Source organism: Anguilla anguilla, chromosome 4 (genome assembly GCF_013347855.1).
Source record: "Anguilla anguilla isolate fAngAng1 chromosome 4, fAngAng1.pri, whole genome shotgun sequence".
Classification (NCBI taxonomy): Eukaryota; Metazoa; Chordata; class Actinopteri; order Anguilliformes; family Anguillidae; genus Anguilla; species Anguilla anguilla.
Window position 1 is genome coordinate 12638739 of NC_049204.1, and position 19761 is coordinate 12658499.

Below are 19761 nucleotides of genomic sequence, written 5' to 3' on the forward strand. Positions count from 1 at the left end.
CTGTCATCAACAGGGTTTGTTTTAAAGGAGATTATTTATAAACCGAAAGACATTGTGCTTGCAAGCTGGCTTTTCTGGATAAGCTCCGTCTATCTGCAGCTATCCTACATATTTTCTCGCCTCTGTGAGCTTCCGAATTGCTTAACGACTTTCCGAATTGCTTAAGTCCGGTACTGTTAGGTTTCGGTACCTCTATCCGATAGGCGATAGTGCATGTCATTGGTGGTGTTGCATAGACTAGCCTGTGTATCTTGAGTGCATAACCGCTGATTACACTTCTGTTTAGAATACAATCAAAATATAAAATATTTCCCTGTACTGATAACATGTAGCCTAATCTAAAAATGTATATCATCCGTACAAATTTGGACTGTAATTATCTTAACCTGCAAACTGAATGCAACGTCAAGGTCTTCTAGCCGCAATTTAGTCTATCTGCATGCAGCTACAGAAAAGCATATTCTGTTGGACGATATGAGCTAGTGCTAAAACCAACATTTTCTTAAAGTCTTAACACCTGTTAATGTGTACTGGAAAGAAAAAGATTAGTAGCTAATGGTGAATTATGCAGGTCTGTGGAACAAGGCTTGATTTACTTGGGTGTCCTTATGTTACTTTAGACTGTGCCAATGTAGCATGATAATCATACCGTAAGTTTGCGCCCCCAGCCCTCACTGAGCACTTTTGACCCCGGCAGAGTATGATACTGGTGTACCTGCTTTAAAAAAATAATTCTGTAAGATGTTCCCTATATAGTCTGTTGCCCGTGAAATCCACAGTTAAACCGCCAAGCCTTATGGTTCAAGAGGCTTTTAAAAATCAAAACACAGTGCAGCGAACTTCTACACATCGGGCTCAAGACTAAAGTCTCGTGGCAACCATTACGTAAAAGTGCTTTTCAGTTTAAAAAAAAAAAAAAAAAAAAAAATATATATATATAATGCCAATATTTGACATTTGCACACTTCACGTGTAACGTTTTAAAATAGACACAGCATCATGCGTAAATGCATTGACGCGCTAGGCCATTGAAGCACTAGAGCGAATTTAATATTACAATGAAGTTGAGCTGTCTATTAAAAGGTATATTTATGTTTTATGTCGGCGATAATGCAAATTATTTTGCAATGGCTAATAAAATGACAGTATGAACAATCGCCTTTTGCCTGTACAATACACGACATATGGACATTCGATATAAGACAAACAATATCAGTAGCCTACACGCTGATAATTAAGTAACCAAAACGGGAAAACACTGGAAGGACTCCTCTGGCCAGTAGCTTATTTCTTGTGATAATTTTCAAGTGCCTGCAAATTCTGTTATGACACACTGTGTCAAAGGCCAGTCTGACAGACCCGTAGCAAGTGCGTAACACTTCAGCTGGCTTCAGAAAACTGACACTTTCTGTCAGCAGGCAATTCTGCCAATTGTGTAGCCTAGATATGGCTTGAAGGCGACGCGTTTGATATACAGTTTTTAATTTATTTTATATTGATTCTTGGAGATCCCGGTCGATATTTGTGGTTGACTATTACGATTTTAATTCACTTGTTTTCTTTAAGTAGAAGGAAAATTCTCAGCTTTTTTCCTCTTTCTTTTACATTTTCAGCTTTTTACTGCTGTAATTATTCTCTCCATATAAATCTGGGATTGAATGAAAATATTTAAGATCATATTTTGGATAATCTTAAAAAATAGCTTGTCAGTTCAAACACGGTAATTTTATTAACCTTTTGTGGTGTAGTATTTCGAAGTCATGCCAACTTCACCGACTGTTCTGAAATTGACATTTTCGTTTTGATTCCCGTTTTGTTTGGGCAGTGTTTCTGTGTGAGTCACTTGGGCACCGCGATACTGACTGTGTGGCTACATTTGGTACAGCAAACACGAAACCAGTGGACTTGTGTCAACTTTAAAGCAAATAGCAGATTTTGCACTGACGTTGTTTAATTTGTCCTAGCCACGTTGATACACTGGCTCGTTAATACACTTTGAAGTATAGTGTTTCTTTATTTTGCCTGTACTTTAACTGAGACTGTAGACGGGTACTCCGGATTAAATGATGTTCAGGCGCAACTTCGCAGATCAACAAAGGTGCATGAAAAAGACAGGCAAAAACAGAATGTGAAAAGTTCGGCCACTCTTGGAGAGCGATGGAAGTTAAAAAAGTATTTATGGAAAACGCCGACGCGTTTCGGCTGGGAGCCTTCTTCAAGCTAGTCAGGAAGGCCATTACAAAAAAAAAAAAAAAAAAAATCACATGATGCGTCTCTGTGGAAAAATAGTTTTGTATATTTAACGTTCGATCCAAAACTTTACAAAATATGCGAGTTTAGGATATTCAATCTCGCATACAGCCGAAAGCCATAGCTGGCAGTTTGACCTAAGCCTAATTGGGTCTAGTGTGCGGGGTCACAAAAGCAGTTAACATAAATTCGAAAGAGCTGGTGATGACTTCAGTCAAATGTATTCAGTATTCATTTTAGTATTAATAATCAGTATCTGAATGCAGACATCGAAGCATTTATTTCTAGGCCGAAATTAAAACACGCTTACGTACATCAGAACACCGGGTAAATTATCAAAATTATCCCAAAGCGTTAGTAATTTGAAGTACAGCTCGTCATCCAAGAACAGTTGTTATTGCTAGTGTACTTGTACCAAGCCGGTGTTTTAAAGTAGACAACCTGTGAATCCACAAGAGCAAATTCAGCGGCAATACAAATGTTAAATACCGTACAATTATGTAAAAAAAAAAAAAAAAATTGTATTTGATAGTGATCTTGCATTTACTTTGTTTCTCTGCTAGCTGTGGAATATCCATGATAATATATTGGCCGAATTTAATGATGCAGAAATATTTCTGTGCAGATCTACAACGTCCTGGGTGTAAGGAAAAAAGATGGAGATAGGAAAAGTTTTATTAACTGAACATAAAACAATCAATGGGCTTAATTTGAAATAATCTCATTATAGGGGCAAAGTGCGTCTAAAATAGATTTTCATAACCTCTAGATATTAGTTTTTAATCTACGTTTATCAACTCAGATGAGCAGAAATTTAGTAGCATGTGGCGCAAATATTTCCCCAGTGTGGATTTTTGTTTTGCAACTCTATCTCATGTTTAACCTCTATGCTGTCTTATGAAACTTCATTTTAAATTCACTATTTTTATGCAGTATATCCAGGAATGATGGTTCAAAACAATATACAATTGGAAGCACTTTTACAAAAGTGAAGATATGTGTATTTGAGTCTTTTCAGCACTGGCCGTATTTACAACTGTAATTCAGTGGGGGCTCATAATATTACACTGACTTGATATGATCCGTACCTTTTGGTTTTGCCTCTTTAGGCCATGCATTGTTTATAGATAGGCTACCCAGCAAACTGGACAGTTGTCAAAATTACTAACCTTTCCTAAGGGGTTGCAAAACTTAGCTGTTCAAGAAACATGGAATGTTTGGAAATATTTGTATAGATTTCATTTAATCTGTGACCCCCATTGCTGGCCAGGCCAGAATGTAAATGAAACCAGTACTAACATTAGTGAAAGCAGGGCAAAGGCCCAAACATTTAGAAGCAGAGCTCTGTAAATCTTTTGATCTATCTTTTCCTGCAAATTAGTGTTTAGAGTGGTTTTTTCTTTTAAGTGTTTGTGTCCTTATGCACAGTTGCTTTTTAATTAGAATGATACTTTCTGTAATCTATGGTAAAATGTTTACTGTTGTACCATTGTACATGCATTTTTTTGCGAAAATAAAAATCTAATTCTCTAATGTGCTGAGTACTTATTTTTTTATTTGTGTCTTTGCATTACAAGAGCTATACCTGACCATAAAGTCATATCCATTTGCACTAAATACTGTTCATTATATGTATCTGACCACTCTGTTGCATTGTTAAGCAGTGGACTTGAGCTGAACAATATTACATTTGATGAGTTTTGTTCTTAGTTCAAGGGGCGGCAGTGTAGCACAGTGGGTAAGGAACTGGCCTTGTAACCGAAAGGTCATAGGTTCAATTCACTGCTGTTGTACCCTTGAGCAAGGTACTTGACCTGAATTGCTTCAGTATATATCCAGCTATATAAATTGATACAATGTAAAATGCTATGTAAAAAAAAGAAAAGAAATAAATTGTAAGTTGCTCTGGATAAGAGCACCTGCTAAATGCCTGTAATGTAAAGTTCAAAAGTAACAAAAAATGACCACATATTTTCATGTGTAATAAAAAAAAAAGTATACAGGCTGTCACATGAAATTGTCGAGTTTATAATGGTAGTATCAATTGGTCTCCATGGTTTCCTTCCACAAATCCTGTTTCAGCATGATTACATTTGTTGATTTGTTCACAAGGCCTGTGCTGTCATTTACCACGTGTGGGTGGGACTGGTAGAGTGTGAAACTCTGTACACTTTTCACTGTCCACTGTCCACATTTAGCTGCACGTTCTACTTAGAACTACCACATCAAACCCTTTAAAAGTTTCAGTGTTGAGAAGCTATGCGCAGGAGCTTCTGTAGTTGATGGGACTGCTTACTCATCACTGATAATAAATTGCTATTAACTGAGACAAATGCTCAATAGAGGTTGCTTGGTTTAAGGGTTGTCTTTAACGCTCCTCTAAACACTTACAGCAAGTGGCCCTGGTTTTTCGGCAAGGAAGGAACAAACTGTTCTAAACCGGTGAGGTCAAGGTCAGTTGACATCTCTACACAGATGTACCTGGATAGTCTTGTTTGCAGTGGCTCCGTGTTGTTGTCAGTCTTCCATCACTAGACCTCATGTGTGTTCCCTGACACATGAGGAACATAAGCTGGGCTGTGGAAGGAATATAAAAATCTTTGAAGTTGGGTATATTGAATGTTCCAGATATTACTACCAAAACCTGGATGTCAAGTGTATAAAAAAAAAAAAAACCCGCCTTCCGGTGCACCTAGGGATATGGAGAGTAATGAACCAGTTTGAGTCGATGTGTTTGTAGGCTGTGGAATGTTGTTCAGAATATGAATTAAAAGATGTCTGTGAAACCCCTTTGGTTTCATAGTTCCTCTGGTAAGCAGCATCAAACTTTGTCCTCAAAGGTACAATGCCTCATATTTCAGGATGGAATGTCATCCGATTACACATGAAAAGCTTCCACATGAACGCATGTAGTTCAGCTGATTTCATTAGTGTGTTAAATGCAATATTGAATGAGGGGGCTGTACTAAGTGGTCATTCTAGCCTTCTAATTTTTACCTGCATTCTCTGCTTAGCACACCGCAGCAAACATTATAAAAGCAAAACCTGTCTTTTCAACCAAGACTAGAATGGGAGTACTACCCGACCATTCCCAGTATTCATTGTGTTAAACAAGGGAACTCAATTCTTTCAGCAAGTGGGTGTGGAATGCAAGCCATTCATTGCCATGCATCACTGTGAATGTGGTCATGCTTTTATGTTGTTGTATTATTATGCCTGCATTATTTGATTGGTAGTATTGCTGGTAAGTACTACCTCATCTGTTGCTGATTTGGCCCATAAAAAATGAAGATGGAGGATTTTCAATTCCGTTTAGTGAACTTGTTAGACGTGCTTCATTCTTAAAAGGCATTTAGGCCTATTTCTTTGCTGGAAATGCAAACTATTTATGAATACATTTTAAGGCCGTTGATTGTATGTCATTTGTGGTTGTTTGGCATGTCCAGCTAAATTTATTGAAATTCCTTTTCAAAAATTGGATATTTTTCTTCGAAAACATGATATTAATGTCAAGCTCCAATTATATGTAAATTGTGAATAACAGCCTTGATTTACAAAAACACCACTGGCAATGTTTCAGCGAACTGCCTAGATTTTAAAGCGTAGTTTGCTAGTGCATATTATTGCAGGTGAGGTTAAGCTTATCTCAGTCAAGGTAAGGCCTCAAAACAAAGCCATGTGGAGATGGAGATGACTGTTTGAACAGTATAGATGAATGTAATCCAATAAAATTGGTTGATCTTAGCCTCATAGGCCCATGTCTTTGAATCCCCAGTTGATATTAACACCCAAAGAAAGTCCAAAGAATTGAGTGCTAATCTGGGCTCAGGAGAATGTCACTGATAAAGAGCTTCGACCAAAAGCCTTGTGGGACACCAGCCACCCCCCGTCCCCGCCCCGCCGAGAGCAGAGATGGGACATACTGGTTTGTGTAACCAGCACAATACCTCAGTATCGCACTAGCATGTTTTCTGCAGTTTTTTGTGCCCTTAGTCACAATTGCAGGACAGCATGACGGCAGCTATTTTCACAGCCGGGTTTCAATCAGTGGTTTGTATCAACAATAGCCTTTGTTACAAGCACACAGGAAGAAGTTTTGAAATAGTTCTTGTAAAGTATACTTCAGTTTCATTGCCTTTCTCACACATGCACATGTGCTGTACAAAGAGAATGGTCCTCTGCGAAAAATAAACACATCCCCAATAAGGAGCACAATCAGACTAGAAATGAGCAACTTGAGTACTACTTTCATATTTTAAAATTGTAATATGTGCTGCTGCTATCCACTTTGTCCCCTCGCAGAATCGTAGACCAGAACAAAAAAAAAAAAGAAGAATTTGTATGGAGACCTTGTATGCTGCAGTATCGTTATCAATAGGCAGACTTCATGGAGGTGTGCAAAGGAATCTGGCATGAGACAACGAATAAAGATCATACTTTATAATGAATTTGGTCAAGCTGAGCATTTGAGAAATAATGCTTGGGTATTATGTCATAGATTTGGGCAATATAGCATTAGGGCTGATTATCGTCCTGATGTAGCTTGTACTGCCCCCTAGTTTGACTTAGCATAGGTTAGGTCAGAATAATGTTCACTGTGTGAACTGGACTTAGCGTTCTTGGCTATGAACAACTGTACAAAATGAGTATTGTACCTTATCAAACCTAGTTGTAGTTGTTCCAGTGACCTTGATATGCACTTTTGTATGTCGCTTTGGATAAAAGCGTCCGCTAAATAAATGCAATGTAATGTAATGGCTGATCCCTGCAGTACTAAATTTAATTTTTTTTGTAGGGAACTTCTTTCTTGAAACAAGCTTGAAATGTCCATTAGTGCATTTAATTATAAAATTGGTTCAGGTACATTCTTGTGGATGTTAAGCATCTAATAAAAATGCACACACAGAATTGATTCACAAATGCCTTCATATTGGGTATTGACAGTACCGTGCTGTTCACCTTGCCTCGTAATGAATCAGCAGATTTTAGAACCTCATAGAATTTTAAAGAAGGAGCAATTCAACATCTGCTATAAGGGTCTTCCCATTATTGTGACCTACAGAAGCATGGAGCGCAGGTTTCAGATTTGGGAATGAAAGTTTGAGCAGTATATCTTCATGCTCTGAGTTGTATTCTTGCTCAGGCGAAGGCAATACGATATCATTTTGGGCTGAAGGGAGTAGGAGGAAAGAACCTTTTGAATCGTAGATCTGTGGGACTAATATTTGCCTTCAGAATGTCTTCAGAATGCAGAGCAGAGCCGTTGCCTCGAACAGGGTCACAGAATGTCACAAGTTTGACAACGGTTTGAGAGGAAAAATGGCTCACGCTGTTGACACAGGGCATACCTCCTGGCCTTGCTCTAATGCAATCAATTTACAATTGACCTGCTGGATCTGTCTTGTAGTGGCAGAATTGGTTTGGCTCACTGCCACAAAACCTGCCATACATAATGAAGAAAATTCATCAGCTTATTCCATGAAAGGCTCTGCATCAGTACCAGTTACCTGAACTATAGAAATAGGCCTTTATACCATATCATTGGACACCATGAGCAGTTTTTCTGGTTTCATTTCGATTCAGTCCCGTAGCTTGTTGTTGTTTTTCCATAGTTGCTATATGCTAGTGGATCTTCTAATATGTGCATGCAGATATCATCCTCAGTCAGTGTACCTTGACATCTGAATAATGTGTATTTCCTTTTTCTTCCTTTTATTGTCAGTGGTTTGTTGTTTATGTAGAGGAGTTTGGCACACACGATTGGAGTGAAGTTATCTTTGTCATCATCCAGCCAGATATTTCTCAAGGCATATAAATCAATGAGCCAATAATTTCTCGTATCATTTCTCTGGGATTCTTAATAGGATGCTTTGTGCACTCTGTCCGTACTAACAGAAAAAACAATTCTTGAAAGTCGTCTTCAAAATATTTCACAGTGGAATAACCCCAGTGTCTTTTTATGTCAGGTTTACTTGCTATAAGCAAGTGACTGTTTACAGGAAGGACCAACACAGCTGTTCGGAGTGCACAGTGCTGCTGTGTGTTTTGATGCCTCTTTCTCCATCTACTTTTGTGTCGGAGGGGGAGGGGGCTGCTACTTTCAGTCTTGGATGTTGACACGCGAAACTTGTATGTGCACCACCATGGAACAATGCAGCGCAGATGTAGCATGGTGAAAACGAATCGGTGCCTTAGCACGGCAGTCAGGGTCGAGAGTTGAGAATCGGACGTTGCAGAGTGGCGCCGCCTCATCACGGAACTCCCAGGTTTCCGTGTTGGCTGCGTGTGGTCTAGCGTGCCTTGCTGTGATGCGCAAGGCAACCAACCCCCAGTCAAAGTAAGAGCAAGACGAAGCCACCACAAAAATGCTCGTGCTCTGTAGGTGTACAGAATACGCACCCAGTCCTTACTGAGGGGAAATACTCACCTACTGTACAGACTCACCATCTACAGTTTGACAGTGCAATTTTCATAATTCATGATGGTCTAAAACATAAATTCTTGATGAATAAATAATTTTAAAAGCCAAAAAACCTAGTTTGGTTTTGGAGTTTTTCAAGCGACTGGAAACGCACATGAACATTTTGCAGACAAATATAATCTGTGGAGGAAATGACACAGAAAGCAACTGAATGTTCTCTGTCTTGAGTCCACAAATGACTTTCTAGGAGTATGGCCATTTCTTGGCAAGTATAGTATGAATAAATGTAGGGCATACATGCCTGGTAAATTTCCAGAGGTGCAGGTGGTGTGAAGTTGACTGATATTTGCACTTATCTGTATTGTATGCGCCCAAACAGGTTTTTATGATACAGATGTGTGATCCTGCACAGAGCTTTGTGGTTAAAATGTTTGCACAATTAAAACTTGCGTTGGACCGGTTAGTACAGTGGTATTCCTGTATCTGTTTTTCCACATGATTATACTTCTTGGCAAGGCCATTTGAATATTTTACGGTACAGTGACAAATGGACTCACTACCAGTCACTTCCCTCACCTGCCCCCAAAAGGTAAGTAAAATGTCATTCCCTTGGTTATAATGCTGTCATTTAAAATGGAGGAGAGGATGTTTGGGAAGCTCTAGGCAAATCAAACTTTGAGCATGCACTGGCAGGGAAAATATTTCCTTAACCTTTGTGTGAAATCGCTTTCTTCGTTCCATGCAAAATGAGCTCAGGCGAGATCACATTTATACCCGCCCCCCTGGATTGGATGTCCTATTTTTTTATGTATATATGAAAAAAATACCCCAGGTGTTTAAAAAACAGAGACAACTCAAAAATAATTAAGACTGTGCTTTTAAAACAATCTCTGATTCAGCAATGCCAAATAAGGACTCTGTTGAGCGCCAAAAACGAAAAGCATCGTCAACTTAATTTAACTCACTAGAGGGTTGTTTAAGACGCTCAAACACGGTTATGCATAAAGTAGGGCTGTAAACCATCCACAAATTTCGAGAGAAATGTGCAATTTACCATGGTCTCCTGCTGTTTTCAGCCACACAAGCAGGAGATAATTACTGACTGCAGAGTCTTGGCAAACTTGTTCTGAACCTATTGCACAGTAAAATAAATGGCCCAGTTTGGGAATGTGGGGGCATGTCTAATCAATATCCACATTTATTTTAATTTATTAGCTGCTACTGCCAGGCCTGAGTGGCATCTTCCACTGCTGGCATTCCACTGAGCATGTTTTTGGGTGAATGGGGAGCCAAAGCACTACAATTAGCCAAAAGGATTGATTTGATCCTTTGTATTGAAATGTCCTTATTGACACGGAAGCTCAAAGAAGTGCACATTTTCACAATGTCAGCAGAGATTTGGGGATGCTATTTTCTGAAAATAAGTGGCTCTCAAAATCTGAAGAAATGTATTTATCACTGAGCTCTAGGGAACGATGCTAAAATGGGTATTTTGTCCTCGCTAACTGATTTTTTTTTTTTAAGGCAATCATGTTTATGTGAAATGGTAAAAAAAAAAAAGTGACATTGAAAACTTAAAAGTTGTACGTTGTGTGAAACAGCAGCCATTTATGATATTGAATGCCCTTGTCTCTGAATGTTTTTTTTTTTTTTCTTGATTGGGAAGTAAAAGGAACTTGAATTGGAGTTAGATCTAGCCAGAATACAGCGGAAGCATGTATAGCAGGCATCAAAAAACACTTAATTTGGATATTCGTATATTTGTTTCCATTGAATCTGATTTGTATCTGTTACCATCAGTTAGCGTACTCTATAGTGCACGTATTTAATACATTTGATTGTACAATACATACGTCTGCAGTTGGTTGATGTAGGACATTGAGTGTTTTTTTAAATAAAAATAGTTTCTATGTAAAGATATGGTTGCAAGTCTAAAGTGCATGTTTGCTAACATAATGGATTTTCCAGTATAGTACTAAATGCTAACTCCAATATGCCAGAGTGAAATATAAATCTAAATGTTTAGAATGCAATGAAAGTAGGAAGGAAGGAAATGCTCATTTTTATTTTCCTTAACCATTTTCAGTTTTATATACTCTGACCAAGGACCAAGCAGTTTCTGTTGTTGTGGGTTATTTCCAGCTTAGGTTCTGCCTGCTGTCATTACTTTGGGGGGCCTTCCAAAAACAATGCACTTTTTATCCCTGGATTCATTGTAAATCTCTTGCCTGTAATGGTTGTTACATAGGTTTGGCAAGTGCCTGTGAAAACTCAAAAATAAACAGGCTTATACAGTTTATTTGTAATAGAAAATGGAGAGTATATTGTCTTGGATTTCTTGAGTTTCTTTTCTACTTTTTCAGAGCTGAGTTTCACAATGGGTAGGACTGTCTGACTGAACTGATGATTGGTACGCACCAGGCAGATCTCATCACTGCTACTGGAGTCATATTCTCTTCTGCTTTTTGGTAAAGTGAACAGCACAGAAACCACAAGTGCAGTGCATGTTGTGAAAGTAAATGTTGCAGGAGAGAAAGTAATACTAGAAAACCTTGTCTAACCATTTCTTGGAAGTGCACCTTTTTGTAGTGTACCAGTGTGAGAAGACTGGACTTTGCATTTGTAAGTCACGTGATGATGGGACTGGGATGGGATAAAAGTTAAGTACTAAAGGCCACCCTCCACAATCTTGCACACCAACAACACAGTCTTCTCTGATTTCACATTAGATTTCCTCCAGATTAAGTGCTCCTTGTCCCTGAATTGATGCTAGGGAGATATTGGAGGGGTGAGCTTGGTGGAGGCATGATGCAACTGCGCTGTAACATGGCACAGATAGATTGTTAGCAACTCTGAAGAGGTCTTTTCGGTTCCCCAGTCAAAAGATTTTTTAAATATATTTTTTACTATTTTAAAGTTTGTGGAGCATTTTTCTTCCTGCCCGAAGCAAGCTGCACAGTCACATGGACGCCGACTGAACCTCTGCTTTCACCCGAAAGCGTTTCAAAATATAGCTCAGTCTTAGACCGCATTTCCTCTGTGCTAGCGGTGCCTGTTTGTGCGTGTATGAGCAAATGAGTGTTCTCACATTTAACCGGTTACTTGCGTATGTCAGTGCATGGGTCAAAACTCACAGTTTTACCTCACGCAGAGTAATTTTTAATATTAATGGAGCAGATTTTTTACTTTGGATTGTTTTTCCAACGCAAATTAAGAATTTTGACTTCACACAAAGCAAGAAACTAGCACATTTAAAGAATTCAGCAAACCTCTAGTAACAAAAGGCAAATGAAATTAGCATTGCCGTTGAATTGAGACGTCGCGACTTTGGTCATTTTGGTCCTATCGACTTCAGTGATGATTTCAAGACTGCTCAGTGCAAATTGAGCGTGGGTCGGACTTGCAGAGTTCAACAAACCAGAAATACACTCTGTACACACTCACACGCACCCTCCTCTCACTGCCCTGGCTTGCAGACGCGCTGAGATTCGAGCGTGGCGAGGGGGCCTGGAATGTGTTCCACACGCTCAGCCCAGGCGGCTAGGTTGGTGCAAAGCGTGACCTTTACGGCCCCTCTTTTCTTTCTCAGGTGGCGATGGCGCTCAGACCAAGCGGATCATCTGTCTCATTTTACTTTTACAACACGAAACTCTCCTTCGGTCATTGAGGAATCCCCATATATGCTTTCCGTCCTGACCACGGTTCAGAAACAGAGCAAGGTTAGATACTTTACCTCTGAACTGAATTGGCTGGTTTGGTCAGCAGTTTCACCTATGATGTCTGGATCTAACAGAACCAAATTTGTTTGCAAGTGGAACAGTTCGATTCCATGGTTTCAGTATAAATTATCGATCTCTGGTTTTTAATACAGATTTCTTCATTTGTTTTGTATCTTTCCCCTAATGGTGACCGAAGAACACATCTTAGCCTGTCTGTTTTCAGCTGACATCAGCCCCCTCTTTTCACATGTTGTCATATTCTGAGGGTGTCGATCAGTTTATGGTCTTTGTTTGACTATTCTGCATGCCAGCTCAAAAGAACGACCCCGGTGGAAATTGGTGGGGGAGTCGGAATTTCACACAGTCTCAGCTTGACGGTCTCGACTCTTGCTGTTAACTTGAATTCAGGTACACAGCAGCTCAGACCTCTCACTCCAACAGACTTGAACCCTGTGACCTAACGCTTCTGTCAGCATTCCTTGTTTAACTGGCCCATACCTGCCTGACTAAGGTCATAGGTCACATTTGTGCAAGGAGAAAGAAACTACTGGAAAAAAAAAATTTAGCAAAGCTTGTTGACCTTTCTGACTGTATAGCTTGTTTGGGAGTAAGAATGAGCTTTTTGGGAGCTGAGTCATTAGCTGCAACTGGTATTTTCACAATAGCTGACAACAATATGTAACAATAATGAAACCACAACTTCTCCAAGTGAACAAAAAAAAAGTAAAAGTGAGTGAAAATCAGAGTCTGGGCTTTATCAATGGTGTGGCTTTGTGATGGCTTTATCAGGGCTGCTTTCACCATGACTGAAAAGACTTAAGGATGACTGCCTGTTTATCCAGTTTCTTCTCTGACTTGCAGGGATGGTTTGGGCTGTCCTTCAAATGAGAAATTAAACCAAGGCCCTGACTCACTGCCGTACTTAGAGGTCCCTGGGAACTTACCTTTCGCTATCCAAAGGAGTTCCTCAGTGTACTCTGTTATTAGGTGCACCAGTGGTGTGTGGGCTCCTATTTTAATTGTTAGTTTTTCATTTATTTCTACAATGAGAGTCTATGGCAGCCCATAGAAGTGCTTGGTGGATTAAAAAAAAAAATTGTCACATTGATGGAGGACGGTCCTAGGTATCCCGGCAACAAATATGGGGTCAGTCTACCGATCTACCCGTCTAGCACCGCCAACTGGTTAAATTTTGTGCTTGATTTTTGCTCGTAAATTGTGAACCTTTTGGCCTAGTCTTGATTATTTTTCCTTATCTTTTCTGTCAAGCAGTGTCTACTGCACCCACCCGTGTCCTTTACATTTTTTGAAAAACCTGTTTTTGTGAACTGCTACTAAGACATTTGACCGTTCACCACAAAATTTGGCATGTATCATCTTGAAAGTACTGTGACAAAAAGTTATTGAAAGATAGTTGCTAGGTCAAACAACACGGCCACTGTAAACACGTAAATTTGATGGCAAAGACACCAAACAGGAAGCGAGCCATTTCTGTTCACCACTTCGCTGTATCGATTCCAATCTTGGTACCCTTCTTTGCCAGGAGGCCTAAGGGATACGCCCCAAGTTGCATGAATTTTACCACATGAGGGCTCTATAACCGGAAGAATCTTAATATGCTGATTACTTTGAAGGAAAGCAGGTATTTTAACCAAACATTTTGTGAACCACTGTAGCAAAGGAACCTAACTGGAAAATCGTGTGCTGCGCATTTGTTTTTTGGCCAGGCTTAAATGGCAATCGAAATGAAAGCAGATATTTCAACCAAATTTTGGGGGGAACATTGGAATACCAGATCCGAAATGGGGAACCAACAGAATTGGTCACATGGAGGCGCTGTAGTGCTTAGCCCCTTCATTGTGGCTTGCAACTATTATTGTTGTTATTTTTATTGTTATTATTGATGATGATGATGATGATGATGATGATGATGATGATGATGATGGTGGTGGTGGTGGTAGTAGTGGTAGTACAATAGAACTTCTAGTTTGGAAAACATCTGGAATTGAGGTTGTTCAGAACTGAAATATTAACTTTAAGGTGAAAATAAGGAATCAGGAAAGACTGATTTGAGACCATTTCTGATGAGTTACTTACATTATTGTTGCCTTGTTTTTCCAAAATGGGTTACTCTCATTTTGTAGCAACACACATTAATTTAAATGAACCCTTACAGGTCTAAGCCTATATAATTTCAATGTAGGCCTTTAATGCACCATCAGGTGTTAATCACAAAGTGATTCTTGTTCTCCGGGGCTCTCTCCAAGGTGCTGACAGGAGCTGTCAGTCACTTCACCGAGAAGCCAAGCAAGCGAAACTTCTGAGTTTACTGCTGCTTCGGCCTCTGGTCATCACAATAGGCCGTGATAGTAATAATAATAGTTCCTTGCGTTTATGTAGAGCTTTTCTTGCACTCAAAGCACTTAACAGTGATGAGGGAGAAACTGTCCTCCGTCATGATAATAATTCCTTGCCTTTATATAGTTCTTTGGTCACACTGAAAGCGCTTAATAGTGATTGGGGGGAACTCGCCCCAGCCGCCATCAATGTGTAGCACTTAATGCATGGCAGCCATTTTGTGCCATAACGCTCATAACACATAATCTGAGGTTGAGAGGGAAGTGAACATTTTTAGCCAATTATACTGGGAGATGATTAGGTGACAGGTTGTGAAAGCCAGTTTGGATATTTGGCCAGGACTCTGAGGAACCCCCGAGTCTTTGTGATAAGGGCCATAGAATCTTTAATGACCACCGTGAATCAGGGCCTCAGTTCAGTTCTTGTCTGAATTATGGCATCTCCTACAGCACAGTGTCCCCATTACTGCACTGGGCCTTTAGGGGTTTTTGGGAAGATTGCCCCTATTAGCCCACCAGCACCTCTTCCTGCAGAAAGTTAGTTTTCCCAGGAGATCTCTCATCCAAGTACTAACCAAGCCCACACTTGCTTAGCTTCAGCTGGAGCAGGATGCATGGTGCGTGGTGATACAATGTGGATGCAGGCAATACAGTCTATTAATTTAGTTAAAAAAGTGGTGGTTACTAGCTAGGTTGCATTGTAATGTACGCAACTTACCTCCTATTGACTAGACCCCCCACCAAACCCTCTGATTAGACTAGAAATGTGAACCTAGGCACTGTGTGTCACCATGGATGTCAGCTTTAGAATGGAATTAGTGTGAGAAGATGATGCAAAGTTATTGAACAAAACCTTTGAGGAAGTTTGCGACTGGAAAGACTTGCTAGGGTTAAAGAACTTGATATTGACGAGGCATGATTGCATCGCTTACTTGTGGTTTCGTAACATTGGTTGACCAGTCAGCCTGTAACTGAGAATTGTATCTCATGAGGGTGTACTGTAACACTAACAGCCATTAAAAAAACAAGTTTCTTGCTTTCCTATCTTGGTGGGAAAATGCTCACCTAATTCACCAGCAGTGGAAATGCCACATTTTTCTATGAAATATCTACCATGTAAATCACTGCTTGACATTCTTTCTGTCCACAGCGTGTATTATTGAGAATGAATGGCGTGCTTTTGGCTTTATGCCAGTTCTATTCTGCCATATGCGGACTTCCTGTAATTACAACTGAACAACCGTGTCCTCATAAGTTTCATTGTTGGAAAACATTGTACAAACAGTAGAATTTGTCACGTTTCCGAACGTGATTTAGATGGGCACGGTTGTACAATGTAGATGTGAAAGCTAGGGTTAAGCAGGAAAGGCCATCACTCTCCCTGACTGTAAGAATCTTGTAGTGTGCTTGAGGCGTCTGATTTGAGGCGTGGCGGATTTAAGGCCAATTAGAAATGGGCACCCAGGTTTTGCTGAGGTCATATGTGGGCTTGTGAGAGGCATAAGACGCTTGGAGTTTTTTTTTTTTTTTTTTTTTTTTTGGGTTAAACGGGCTGGGGCACAGATGGGAGATTTAACCTGTGAAGTTGCATAATGATGGGTGTATACCCCATGGTTGACAACTGAGTACACTGTTCAGAATGTTCTCAGTGATCTCAGCAGAAAAATCTGAGAGAGTCTAAAACATCTGAGGGGCCAGGAAACTCGCGATAACATGAGCTCACACTGCAGTCTGGCTCACCTCATGCATATTACCTCTTTGCATCCACCTGGTTGTTTCCTTTCTATTTTAACCACATTTAGCTTCAATTCCTTTCATAACTTTTTACGATTCAGTTGAGAGGAAATGTCAGTGAGGGCCAAGAATCCTAAAGTAAATTATCCAATTGAAATGAAATGACATTATACTTGAGCCAGTTTTACCATAAGCCACATGTGTATGCACTGAACTGTTACGGGAGAGGAATTTGCACGGTACTACTAGATATTTGCATGGGCACATTTGCAGAGTCTGTGGAACCGGTTCAGCTGTTTTGCTCTGCGGAACGTGGCTTGCGTGCCTTTGCTGCGAGACACTTTCCTGTGGCTCGGCACATGTGCTTTGTTAAATGTTACACATCGCAAGCTCGGTCAAGCCCATTGGGTCAAACCGGGCTATTCACAAGGTAGCGGTTTTGACAGGGCCGATCAGATCTTGGCTTCCTAATGTGGTCCAGGCAGGAAATGGCACTTGACAGCAGAGCAGGGCTGCCAGCAGAGCTCTGAACTGCCGTCTCTTCTCCTCCGCCAGCTTTCGTTGTTTTGTTGATTTCCTGGGTTAGCGTCAGACCAGAGTTTGCGAAACGAGCGGATCTTCACAGGACCCGACTGCGGCAAGTGTGTGTGTGGCCTCGGAACGAGGGCATCGTTTGTCACCTCCTCTCCCCGCACCGCACAGAATTGAGAGAGGGCATTGGACAGAAAAAATAACTTCATCTGTGGAGTGATGCTGCTGAGAAGTTTCTTACTCTTACTCTTAGTTTTACCTCCGCGTACTGGTCTTTCTCTCTGTCCCCAGAAAACACAGCTGTGTACCACATGCATTTGTAGCAGGGTTTAAAGTTATTTTAACTTCAAATGTGGCTCTAGTTTTATTTGGTTAATTGTCGCCAGGTCAAACCAGTCCCCATTTCACATTTTTTATAGCTTCACACCTGAAATTGATTTTCGTTTGGAATTGTAGATTGTTGCAAACCTTCAGAGTTTCATTATTCTGTAGTTCTAAATATTACTGTAAATACACCGATTTTAAATGAACAAAATCCATAAGTAGCTGTTGTAGAACCTTGTTGATATAAAGAGGGGCTTCATACCACAAAAAGTGTTCCATGTACTACAAGAAACAGTATTTGGAAAAACAAATTTCCTTGGATTTTCACTGATTTCAGGAATCTCAAACCATATTTTGGCAACATGGTGATTTCTCTTTTCTCTTTCTTATTTTTCTGTGAGCCATATTTCATGCAGATAACTGAACCAACATGGACCGTTGACATGTTGAAAACCCCCAGGCACATCGTGGTGAAATACTCCGTGGTTGCAAAACACTGTCAGTTGGTTTTTTAACAAGAGGAGGTAGAAGTTGGGCAGCTCAATTTAGCAAACAAACAGGGCTGCAAAGAGCATTCAGAAGTGGTGCCATTTCAGTTTTTGCTCTCTCACTTTAAAGCTGTGCTCCTAATTTTGCTTTATGAAACAGGCTGTGTCACGAGCAAGACTTTTATATTTATACACAAACACAGTTTGCAATGTTCGTGGCAGCGGTCTTTTTTTTTTTTTAGAAAAACATTGTACGCATAATCCTTTTGCTGTAGTTTTCTCAGCATCTCTGTTCAGCCGAAAGAACAGAGAGGAACCTGTTTTGCATTGTTCGACTCTGGGCTGATGCTACAACTGTGGAATGTTCAGCTGCTGTCAGTGTGCTTGGGTGTTTCCAAACTGCCCCTGACCTGAATTACTGTACCTGAGACCTGCGTGCAATCATCTGCTTTTAATTTTTAATCGCACCATCTTCATCGCCCCGCCTAGCAGAGGCGCATACCTGCTTAACTATTCATATTACAAGGAAACCGAAGCAGGAAATATTTTCTCAACAAGGGATCAGATTGAAGAGCATTTCTGTTGATTATGGGACAGTAGCCTATCTGTGAGCTGGTGGAGCAGCACCAGACTCCCATGTCCACTTGTGTGGACCCTGAATAATGCAAGGGGTACCAACATCTTGGATGATTATTAGTTTGATTATACATTGAAATCTGAAATATAATGAACTACTTAAAAAAAAGGCTAATAAGTCAGAAAATAAATCTTTTTGACATTTAAATGGACAATTTAATCCAAATGCAGATAGCCAGTTCTGATCTATGAGAGACCACATTTCTTGAGGTGATATCAGGCTATGTATGTTAAATATGTGTTGAATATTATGATTATATTTACACTGAATGTCTATACATGCTGTTCAGGCATTTTAAAATCCCCTATTCCATGAGATGAGTAGTAAAAGAAGTTATATTAACTGAATGAATTTTAAAAAAGAGTTCTGGGTAATGGTGATCCTTTCTTGCCAAAATAACTTGTATTATAAAACACTTTTAAATATGCCATAAGTATGACATAACACCTGTCGTGACAGCATATTACAGCTTGAGACAGATGTCATAATACTGTCATAATGCATGTTGCTCTTTTGAAGCACTTATGGTTTGGTAAAATTTGCTTTACTTTTTACTTTGCGAGTGTTGTGAACTGTACGGTCATGATAGTTTTACAGGTGCCATGTTTATGACAGCGTTGTTTCTGGCATATAGTTAAAGGTCCAGGAAACTGAAATCTGTGAATTATTTACTGATGTGTTGTGTTAATGTTTTTTTGAATTCACAGCTTAAACCAGAAATATTTTTTTAATGATTCTTGTAAAAAAAAAAAAAAAAACCCAAAAAACAGAAAAGACTGTACTGAGATTGGCTTGCCTTTCCCCTTGGCTACATATGTTGGCTTTAATTGGGCGGGGTTAGCTGCAGACAGTGTGAGTCACTAAAATGCTACAACTGATGAAATCCTTTATACTTGTAATATGTAAATGATGCACTTGCCACTTGTGCGGGCAAGCCAAGTTGAATCCACCTTTTGCCTTCTCTGGAAGCAGAAAATATGTTTTTTTCTTTTCCAGAAAATAAAAAAAAATGAAGAGCCCCACAAGAAAAGGGTTTCACCAACTGTCTACAGAAACTGGTGCATAGTGCATTACCTACCCTCCCTTCACCTCCCTCCCAACTGTTGCTGCTAGTGACATTCCTGGTGGTTGCAGAACAGATCTGGAATGGATTGGTAAACAGGCCTACCATTAAATAGCTTTCAAGCTTCGATATGGGGGATTAAAGCCTTTCTTTATTTGGGTGTAATGTCCAGAGTTCGAGACTGCTGTCGAGTGTAATGTTAGTTTACATTATCTCAGCGTTACAAAGTTATTTCAC

General features: G+C 39.8%; 1 protein-coding gene and 1 long non-coding RNA gene across 2 annotated transcripts in view; one reads left to right on the forward strand and one right to left on the reverse strand.

Annotated features, from left to right (window-relative positions):
* Positions 1 to 19761, forward strand: part of lpp (LIM domain containing preferred translocation partner in lipoma) — a 244668-nt gene that overhangs the window by 6926 nt on the left and 217981 nt on the right. The gene's annotated exons all lie outside the window — the stretch shown is intronic.
* Positions 4583 to 19761, reverse strand: part of LOC118226310 — a 29466-nt gene continuing 14287 nt past the window's right edge. The window contains exon 4 of the long non-coding RNA XR_004765017.1: positions 4583 to 4827. This is a non-coding gene — a long non-coding RNA (uncharacterized LOC118226310). The remainder of the gene's footprint in view (positions 4828 to 19761) is intronic.